Source organism: Prionailurus bengalensis, chromosome F2 (genome assembly GCF_016509475.1).
Source record: "Prionailurus bengalensis isolate Pbe53 chromosome F2, Fcat_Pben_1.1_paternal_pri, whole genome shotgun sequence".
In the NCBI taxonomy this organism is placed as follows: domain Eukaryota; kingdom Metazoa; phylum Chordata; class Mammalia; order Carnivora; family Felidae; genus Prionailurus; species Prionailurus bengalensis.
In genome coordinates this window covers 23,783,613-23,792,680 of record NC_057353.1, presented here as the reverse complement: position 1 = coordinate 23,792,680, position 9,068 = coordinate 23,783,613, and positions in this window count along the sequence as shown.

Sequence of the window (9,068 nt, the reverse complement as noted above, 5' to 3'; positions counted from 1 at the left end):
GGTCCTCCTTCCGGTTATTTCAGCTTTGCGTGCCATTGAGCCTACCACTGAACTCATAGATACATTTAAACAGAAACAACAAAGTGTGATCTTGAAGTCCACGAGTATTTTTGAGTTATTATCTGGGTGGAAAGACCGAGTATTTGTTTACTGAAATAAAAAGGAAAAAAAAAAAAGGGAGTAAAAGAAAGAGAATTAAAGCTTCTGTAAGCCCTGGTAAACCAAAAAGGCAAACATATTTCTTCTTCTAAAATAGTCTTTCAACTCTCTTACCTCCTAGAAAACAGAGAGTTACCTACTCAGCCATGAAAATGTCTGTTGATCTACAGTTAAATGATAAATCACTGGATAAACCAGAATTCTAAGTTTGCCAAAATCTTATGCTGAAATCCCAGCTACCTAAAACCTTACTACTAAGGTAGGGAATTGTTTTCAGGCAATCTCATTCCTCTTGGCTAGATTTTTGCTTTCTCAGAGTCTTTTAATCCTTGCAGGTGACCATGTGACCTAATTCTGGTCAGTGAAACTTTGCCAAGTCTTCTGGAAAGGTTTTTGCTTTCCTAATAAAAGGGATAGATAGCAGAGAACTCAGTGTTGCTGCACCTTCCTCTTTCATCTGTCTTGAATGTAGGTGTGATAACTTGCACTGTGGCAACCATGTTGAAACCATGAGGTAACAAGCATAAGAACAGAACCCAACAAGAATGGGGAAGCAGAAAGTTGGGAAAAGCTTGCGTCCTTAATAACATGGTTGAAATGTTCTTGTTAAACAATAAATGTCACTATGGTTTAATCCTCCTTTAAAAAAAATTAACAGCTGCTGCTAAAAAGGTAATAAAAGGAGGGAAATGATCCCAACATTATGCAAGGATAAAAGAGATTATCAACAGTATTCATCCTTGTTGTTTGCACCTACTCTTAAAAAAAAAAAAAAAGACCATTTTATAAATCAATTTATTTCTGTGCTTGAGAGAATTGGACTTCTAACACATTGAAGATCTAAAGAAACATCAGCACAAACCCTTGACTCCTCTATGGGTCTTCCCTGAACAACTTAACCAGAACTGTTCACTTTCCTCCACAGGTGCATCCTACCACCACACCCCCAATCTCATACATTGCACCAATCAGACTCTACCCGGTCTCTACCTTTTGAGGGCTGATTGTTGATGCCCCACTGTACATGCTTCATGACATCTTCTCATTAAATCTATTCTTTACAATAAATAACTCTATGAAGTATTCATCATCATCCCAGATTTACAAGTTAAAAAAAAACAAATCAGACTCCATGAGGTAATGTATATCCAATGGCACCCTCACAGCTAGTAGTAACAAAGCTAGAATTTGAAACCAGGTCTATTTTTGAAGTCTGTCTCATAGGGTTTGTGAGAACAGGCTTCCCAGTTTATTCTAATGGCATCATCAACCACTGCGCACCCAGGGCTGAAAGCCGACTTCTCTCTGTGGAAGCCACTGTTAACCTCCCACACATTCTGCCTCCAGTGTCTCTCAAATGATCCCCTCTTTTCCAGTCCCTTCACCGTCATTCTAATTTGGCTCCTGGTAACTACCAGGCAGTGGATCACGGGAGCCCCCAAACTGTTCTTCCTGCCCCCAGTCTGCCCTTTCTATTGCTGCTGCTAGGACTTGCCAGAGAGACAAAGCCAAATATTTCTAGAACACAGCTCCAAACCTGTGACCTCCTCATTATATAATGTACACCCACTGTTTCAGTGCCCTAAAAATAAGAAGAAACAGGGTCCTGTGCATTCACAGGACCAGGGCAGACCCTTTCCAACACAGCTTTGAAGAAGGATGTTCGGAGGTCATGCCCAAGTGGGACCCAGTCCCCTGCCGAGTCTTGGCTTTCCAACTGGCCAGCATTTGCCCATGCGAACTCAGCCAGGGGGAGGTCAGAGAGCCACACAGAAAACTCACTGGATATTCAAGGGCTAAGTTTGTATAACCACAGACAAACCAGGTATGCATACTCCTGTCACTGGTGTGTAAGGACAGTTCCTGGGGTCCCTGAGTTCCAGGAGCTGCTCAGCAGTGAAGGGACCCTCACAGCCCTGGCCAGCCAGATTTTCCAGGTTCACATCAAAACACCTCAGGCTGCTGGCTTAATACTAAGATAGTGCTTCCAATAGCGGAGTGGGGGCAGGGAATCTCAGTCTTAAAAATTACAGCTTTATATGCATAAAATGGAATTAAGAATAACTTGCTTCTTTCATCACCCAAACTATAGAAAAGTCATCCCAATGGAACTTTCCTGGTGGAGGTTAGCAGATGTTGAGCTCTCCACTCTGCACATCAGCATTCCTTCGGAGTATAAAAGGATCTCAAAAGACTGAGATCACTAAAGTGCCCTTCCTAGAATCTGATTCTCCTTCTGACTCCGTGTGGTACCTCATTCCCCACCAGCGCCTTCCAGCTTTCATTTCCGACGCTTTGCACTTGTCCCCATTCCACAGAGCAGCCCCAGGCGCATTTGAAAGATGGGTGCCTCCAGTGACCCTCCTCCCTCCTCCTGACCACTGCTGTCAGCTCCCCCCCCGCCCCCCCCCCACACAAATACTCTGCTCCTCTCACCAGGCCTAAGAGAGAATGTCTATCCCAGACAAGAATTTCAAGGGGATAGATCAAAGGTGGTGGACCCAGACAGGTTGCAGGTCCTGTAAGAGAGTGGGCTTTTGGGCATTCATCCACCTTCCACGTTGATCTCTGTCCTCTTAGCCCCAGCACCTAGGGAGTGGTCTGACCTTTGTAGACTCAACCACAGTCCAAAGCTATAGGTTATTATCTGAATCTGGATATCACAAGTGGGGATCCCCCAGGAAGCTGACTGAGATAGCGGTAAGCTTGCAGATGTCTGTCAAGGAGTGCTCTGAGGTCAGCACCTGCAGTAGGTTGGGGGAAAGCAGCAGGAAAGGGAGGAGAGCGCAGCTGAGCTGCGATGCGGCCTTAAGGAGGGCCTCAGCTGAGCAAGGGTGGGGGCACGGCAGCTGGAAGGCTGAGGTGCCCTTCAGAGTCTTTCCAAGTTGGCTGAGAGCACCGGGCCTGTCACCCGCCTTGCATCATGGGCAGCACTCACAGCCTGCACCACCCCGGCATTCCCTCTCTTCAGAGAAATCCAGGGATGCCCCCGTCACCCCGGCCTCTCTCAGGGACCGCGTCTCCTCTGAGCCCCCCCAGCACCACAACACTCACAGTCTATCTTCCCATGTTAGAAGGGGTGGATGGTCAACTCCTTGAGGACAGTGACACACACCATGACCTACTGCCCTCCTCGGGTTGACCTTTCACTCCATGAAGCAGTACATTTCGAAGGGAAGAATGTGGGCTCTGGGCTAGAATCCGGACCTGAACCCTTACTTGCTCAGGCAGCTTAGACGAGCTAGTTAAACTCTTTCAACCTCAAACATTCCAACTATAACATCAGGTAAAATACCTGTACCTCCCTCTGAGTCGTTTCTTCATGCAGCAGACTTACACCGAGCGGCCATGACCTACCAAACACCCCATGTACATTATCCCCAGTCCCTCCAGCACTTCTTACTTCAGCAATACCATTACAGAAGGGCCTTCCAAGGCCACAGGGCTCTGAGGGGTGTAATAGGACTCTAAACCTAAGTCTGCCAGATACCAACATCCGGGTTCCTCACACTGCTTCTACACCTGTGAAACCCCTCAGAGGGCTGACATCATGCATGGTGCACGTATCACCACAGCGATCAAGACCCTCTTCCATTTGGCTCCAGACTCATCTGCCATGATGTCGCTCCAGCCTCGCTAGTCTCTTCCCCCAGCCCAGGATTCACAGCCCCATCTGCCCTCTCTGCTGGCCCCCAGCTGCGACCCTCCCATCTCCTGAAACCCAGCTGAAACCGTGCTCCCTCTGTTGAGGCTGCCCTCCCCTGCCATTTAGAACAAATGGCTCCCAGGGGCACCTAGGCGGCTCAGTCGGTTAAGTGTCCGACTTCGGCTCAGACCATGATCTCACAGTTTGTAGGTTTGAGCCCCACCTCGGGCTCTGTGCTGACAGCCTGGAGCTGGCTTCGAATGCTGTGTGTGTCTCTCTCTGCCCCTCCCTCGCACGTGCTCTGTCTCTCAAAAATAAACATTAAAAAAATTAAAAAGGGGGCGCCTGGGTGGCTCAGTCAGCTGAGCGTCCGGCTTCGGCTCAGGTCATGATCTCGCGGTCCGTGAGTTCGAGCCCCGCGTTGGGCTCTGTGCTGACAGCTCGGAGCCTGGAGCCTGTTTCGGATTCTGTGTGTCTCTCTCTCTGCTCCTCCCCTGCTCGTGCTCTCTCTTCCTCTCAAAATAAATAAATAAACATTTTAAAAAAATTAAAAAGAACTAATGGCTCCTACGAGCAAAAACACTGTTTCTTACTCCATATAAGCTCTTCTGTCATCCTTCTTTCTCCACTTCTACTTGTTTTAGTCTCTTTTCTTCAGGAGATTATAAACTCCTTAAGAGAAGGGCAATCTCAGTCATCATTATACTCCTCAAAATGCTCAGCAAAAGGTGTTTACTTTTTACAGAAATAAGTGCTCAAAATGCATCTATTGAATTTCTTCAAAAAACCATAATTCTTTAGTTCCATAAAACCTCCTGAACGCTCTAATTTCTTCCTCTTAAGAATGTTCATGATTTTTTTTTTTCTTGGTAAAATTTCTTTCTTACCTTGTCTGTGGAAGGAGTTTGCTTTGGAGAGTCACCTGGACCCGATGCCCCACTTGGTTTTTGTAGCCAGTGGCTGTGGCTCTTTCCTTGTTCATGAATCTGTGTCCCACACCCCAACCGCAGCCATTCGAGCAGAGAAGCTCAGGCTGATGGGGGCTCTGGCACACAAGCAGACCAATAAAGGGTTGGAGGTGGGCCTTTGGTGAGCCAGCAAGCTTGGGGAGGGCGTTCCCTCCGGGGTCATCAGGTCACCAAGTGAAAGTCATGTTCTCCAGCTTCAGCCTTGTGGGAAAGCATGAAATATTAGTGTGTCCCCCAGACCCCAAGGGGAGGTAAGCTCTTTCCTCTTCAGCTGATCCCTTAGCCATCCCCAGACACCAAGGAGAAGGCAATCCTGTGTCTGCCCTCTTGAGAGAGATCCTGGAAAATTGGTAACGTGAACACCTGCTCCAAGCCCTATCAGCTCACCTGAGAATGGGCCGGGAAAGGGAGAACACGATGATGCCACTTTCTCAGAACCAGGCCAATTAAGTAAATGGACTTGAACTACCTTTTCTCTGGAAGAACAGGAGGCAAGGTGCTTTGGGAAACACAAATGTACAAAAGTAAACTCCACTCTCCTGTCCTCAGAAAGCTTGCATTCTGGCAAAGGAGACAGACACGTATTGACTCTCTGAGTCCCCTGGGTTTCCTGGGCCCAGCACTGTGCTACTGAAATTCTGGGTCACAGCAGAGGAAAAGCGGCAGTCAAAAGCCAGCTCGGTCACCACCCTGGTGGCCCCGCTGACAGAACAATACGTTAGTTAGAGCCTCTCAGATGATATATGCAATTGGACTGTCTCCAACCATCAGCTTTTACAGCTCAGATCAGTGTGTTTCTAATTCCCAAAGAAGAACAGAGCCTGTGTGCAGGAAGCACAGCTGAACTCTATGGCAGCTTGTTTTCAGGGCAGCGTCAGCAGGCGGAAGACAGCACGCCAATTACCCGCATTTCCTACCCTAACAACAGCTTTTCCTCCTTGTGAGGCATCTGCTGGTTCCACGCAGCGCTCTCACCAAGGGAACCAGCCAGAAAGTGAATCCCTTTGTATCCACTGGGCTCTGACGAGCTCTTCAACACAGGGAGGAACCACAACGCAGGCAAGCACTGGGGGGAAAGGAGTGCTGCATAGAAAGGCCTGGGTTTCCCCCAGGCGCTTTGGTGGTGGTTAAGCTTCCGATCCTTAATTTAAGCTCAGGTCATGATCTCATGGTTCATGAGATTGAGCCCCGTGTTGGGCTCTGCACTGATAGCCCAGAGCCTGCTTGGGATTCTCTCTCTCTCTCTCTCTCTCTCTCTCTCTCTCTCTCTCTCTCGCTCCCTCTCTCTCTGCCCCTCCCCTGCTCATGCTTGCACTCTCCCCCCCTCTTTCTCAAAATAAATAAGTAAACTTAAAAAAGAAAGAAAATCCTGGGCTCCTTCTCTTCCTGGCCAGCCATAGGATGGTTCAACATAAATTTGTAAAAGAATATTGCAAGGAAACAGAGGGGGAAGGGAGGACTGAGAGGAAAGAGAGGAAGGGAGAGGAATAGAAACCTGATCCAGTGGGGTGGGGGGGGAAGAGTTACAGAGAGGGAAAGAGGCAAACCATAAGAGACTCTTACACACTGAGAACAAACTGAGGGTTGATGGGAGGTGAAGGAAAGGGGAAAGTGGGTGATGGGCATTGAGGAGGGCACTTCTTGGGATGAGCACTGGGTGTTGTATGGAAACCAATTTGACAATAAATTGAAAAGAAAAGAAAAGAAAAGAAAAGAAAAGAAAAGAAAAGAAAAGAAAAGAAAAGAAAAGAAAGAAAAGAAAGCCTGATCCAGTGATGTGTCAGCAACAGTACAAGAGATTCCATATTTAAGAGGTCAAATGGGAAAATTGAACTGGACTTTGAAGGGAGAGCAGAACATTTAATCTACCTTTTCTGGAGCCTTTTGAAAGCTTTGGACCTGGTCCAAGTTTACTTAAAATGTAACTTAAGGTGTTTACAAACCACATTTAGGTCTCTAACCAAACTCCTCTCTCCCCTCTAGGTCCCTGAGGCTGTTATCTTTGTAATCCTATGTACTTCTTCCTTTTCATTGGTCAAATGTAATTTATCACCAACTCCCATCTATTCCATGTCACTAAATATTCTTTGAATCTATCCCCCACTTCATTTCCACTGCTTCTGACTTAGTTGGGCCTCTCATAAGTTCCCATCTGTATTACATAGTAAAGGCCTCCAGGGACAGGGTCTGCTCACCTTTGGGTTTGAGACCAGCATTGTACTACAGACCCCCAATGTGATACTTCATACGATAACAACCTCAAAGACACCATGTAAATGCACCATGCTTCCTCATATGTCTCATGATTTTCTTTCTTTCTTTCTTTCTTTCTTTCTTTCTTTCTTTCTTTCTTTCTTTCTTTCTTTCTTTCTTTCTTTTGAGAGAGAAGGGGAAGAGTGAGCAAGGGTCAGAGAGAGAGAGAGGGGCAGAGAGAGACAGAAGCGGGACTCATGCTCACCTGAAGCAGGCCTCGTGCACACACGAAGTGGGGCTCGATCTCACCCAAAGTATGGCACGAGCTCACCAACCATGACATCATGACCTGAACTGAAGTCAATGCTTAACCGACTAAGCCACCCAGACTCTCATGACTTTCTTTACCTGTGCTTTCACCCTACATGGAAGGTCATCCCCCTCCCACCACACTTGTCCAACCTCATTCTTTAATGCTCAAGTCAATCATTATTTCTCCAAAGAAACATTCCCTGACCTCCTCAGAACGAATAAGCCCTTCCTATTGCTGTAGCAACCAGTAATTATTACTTGCCTTGCCTTTTTTCCTTTTCCACTGTTGGCTCATTGGAAATAGAGACCATTCTTTATTCTCCTTTGCATTCTACCCTGGAGTTGGGAGCAAGGAAGTTGCTCAATAAATGTTTGCTGAATTAGTGAATGAATGAACAAATCTCTATGGAAGGAAAATGAGTTAAAACTACAGGGGGATGTATGCTGCTAAAATATAATGAAAAAATTCTTGTTTTATAAAGACAGTCTTAGGGGCACCTGGGTGGCTCAGTTGGTTAAGCATGCAACTCTAGATTTTGGCTCAGGTCATGATCTCAGTCGTGGCATCGAGCCCTGCATCGGGTTCAGTGTGAAGCAGGAGCCTGCTTGGGATTCTCTCTCTCCTCTCTCTTTGTCCCTCCTCTGCTCATTCTCTCTAAATAAACAAACAAACAAACAAACAAAAACAGTTTTAAAAATGTTTCACCTCAACCTTACTTACATAAAATACATTCAAAATGTGATGCATACATGCCGTGGAATACTATTCAGCCACAGAAAACAAATGGACTATATGCTACCAAACGAATGAACCTTGAAAACATTATGCTTTGTGAAATCAGCTAGACACAGAGAGACAAATAGTGTCTGATTCCCTTTCTAGGGGGTGCCTAGAACAGGCAATTCACAGACAGAAAGTAGAAGAGAGGTTACCAGAGGTTGGGGGAGGTAGGAAGGTAGAGTTATTGTTTAATGGGTATAGAATTTACATTGGGGAGGATGAAAAATTTGGGGGTATAGATAGTGGTGATGGGTTGACAACACGAATATATTTAATGCTACTGAATTGTACACTCACGAACTATTAAAATGATAAATGTTGTTATGTATATCTTACCAAAAATAAAATAAGGAATGGAGTACTGAAAGCTACCACGTTGTGGATGATCTTTGAAAACACTGTGCCAAGTGAAAGGAGTCAGTCACAAAAGGCCACATACTGTATGATTCCACTTATATGGAATGTCCAAAACAGACAAATAGGCAAATCCACAGAGACAGAAAGTAGACTAGGTGGTTGTCACGGACTGTGGGGAGGGAGGAAACAAGGAGTGCTATTAATGGGTAACAGGTTCCTTCTGAGGATGAGGAAAATGTTCTAAAATTAGATAATAGCGATGGTTGCACAACTCTGAATATACTAAAATCCAGTGAATTACACACTTTACGAGAGTGAAGTTGTTTTTGTTTTTTTTTTTTTAACCAGGGTGAATTTACATGTGAATTAAATAGCAATAAAGCTGTTATGTTAAATTTTTTTTTAATTTTAATCTACTAGAATGGATTGCAACTTGAGAAATTAAATATTTCTTTCTGAATCTTGAAGAGTCATAGTCATTGATCTAAACTGGTTTAGGACCAGGACATAAGTAGGATTGAGGGCAGCCTATGATCACTTAAAAAGTTCATAAGAGAATGAAATTCAAACTGACTGGATCACATTTTTACCTATGAAGTTGGAGGCAGTCATAAAGTTTAATAATACACAGGATTATCTGTGTTCCCTTCAC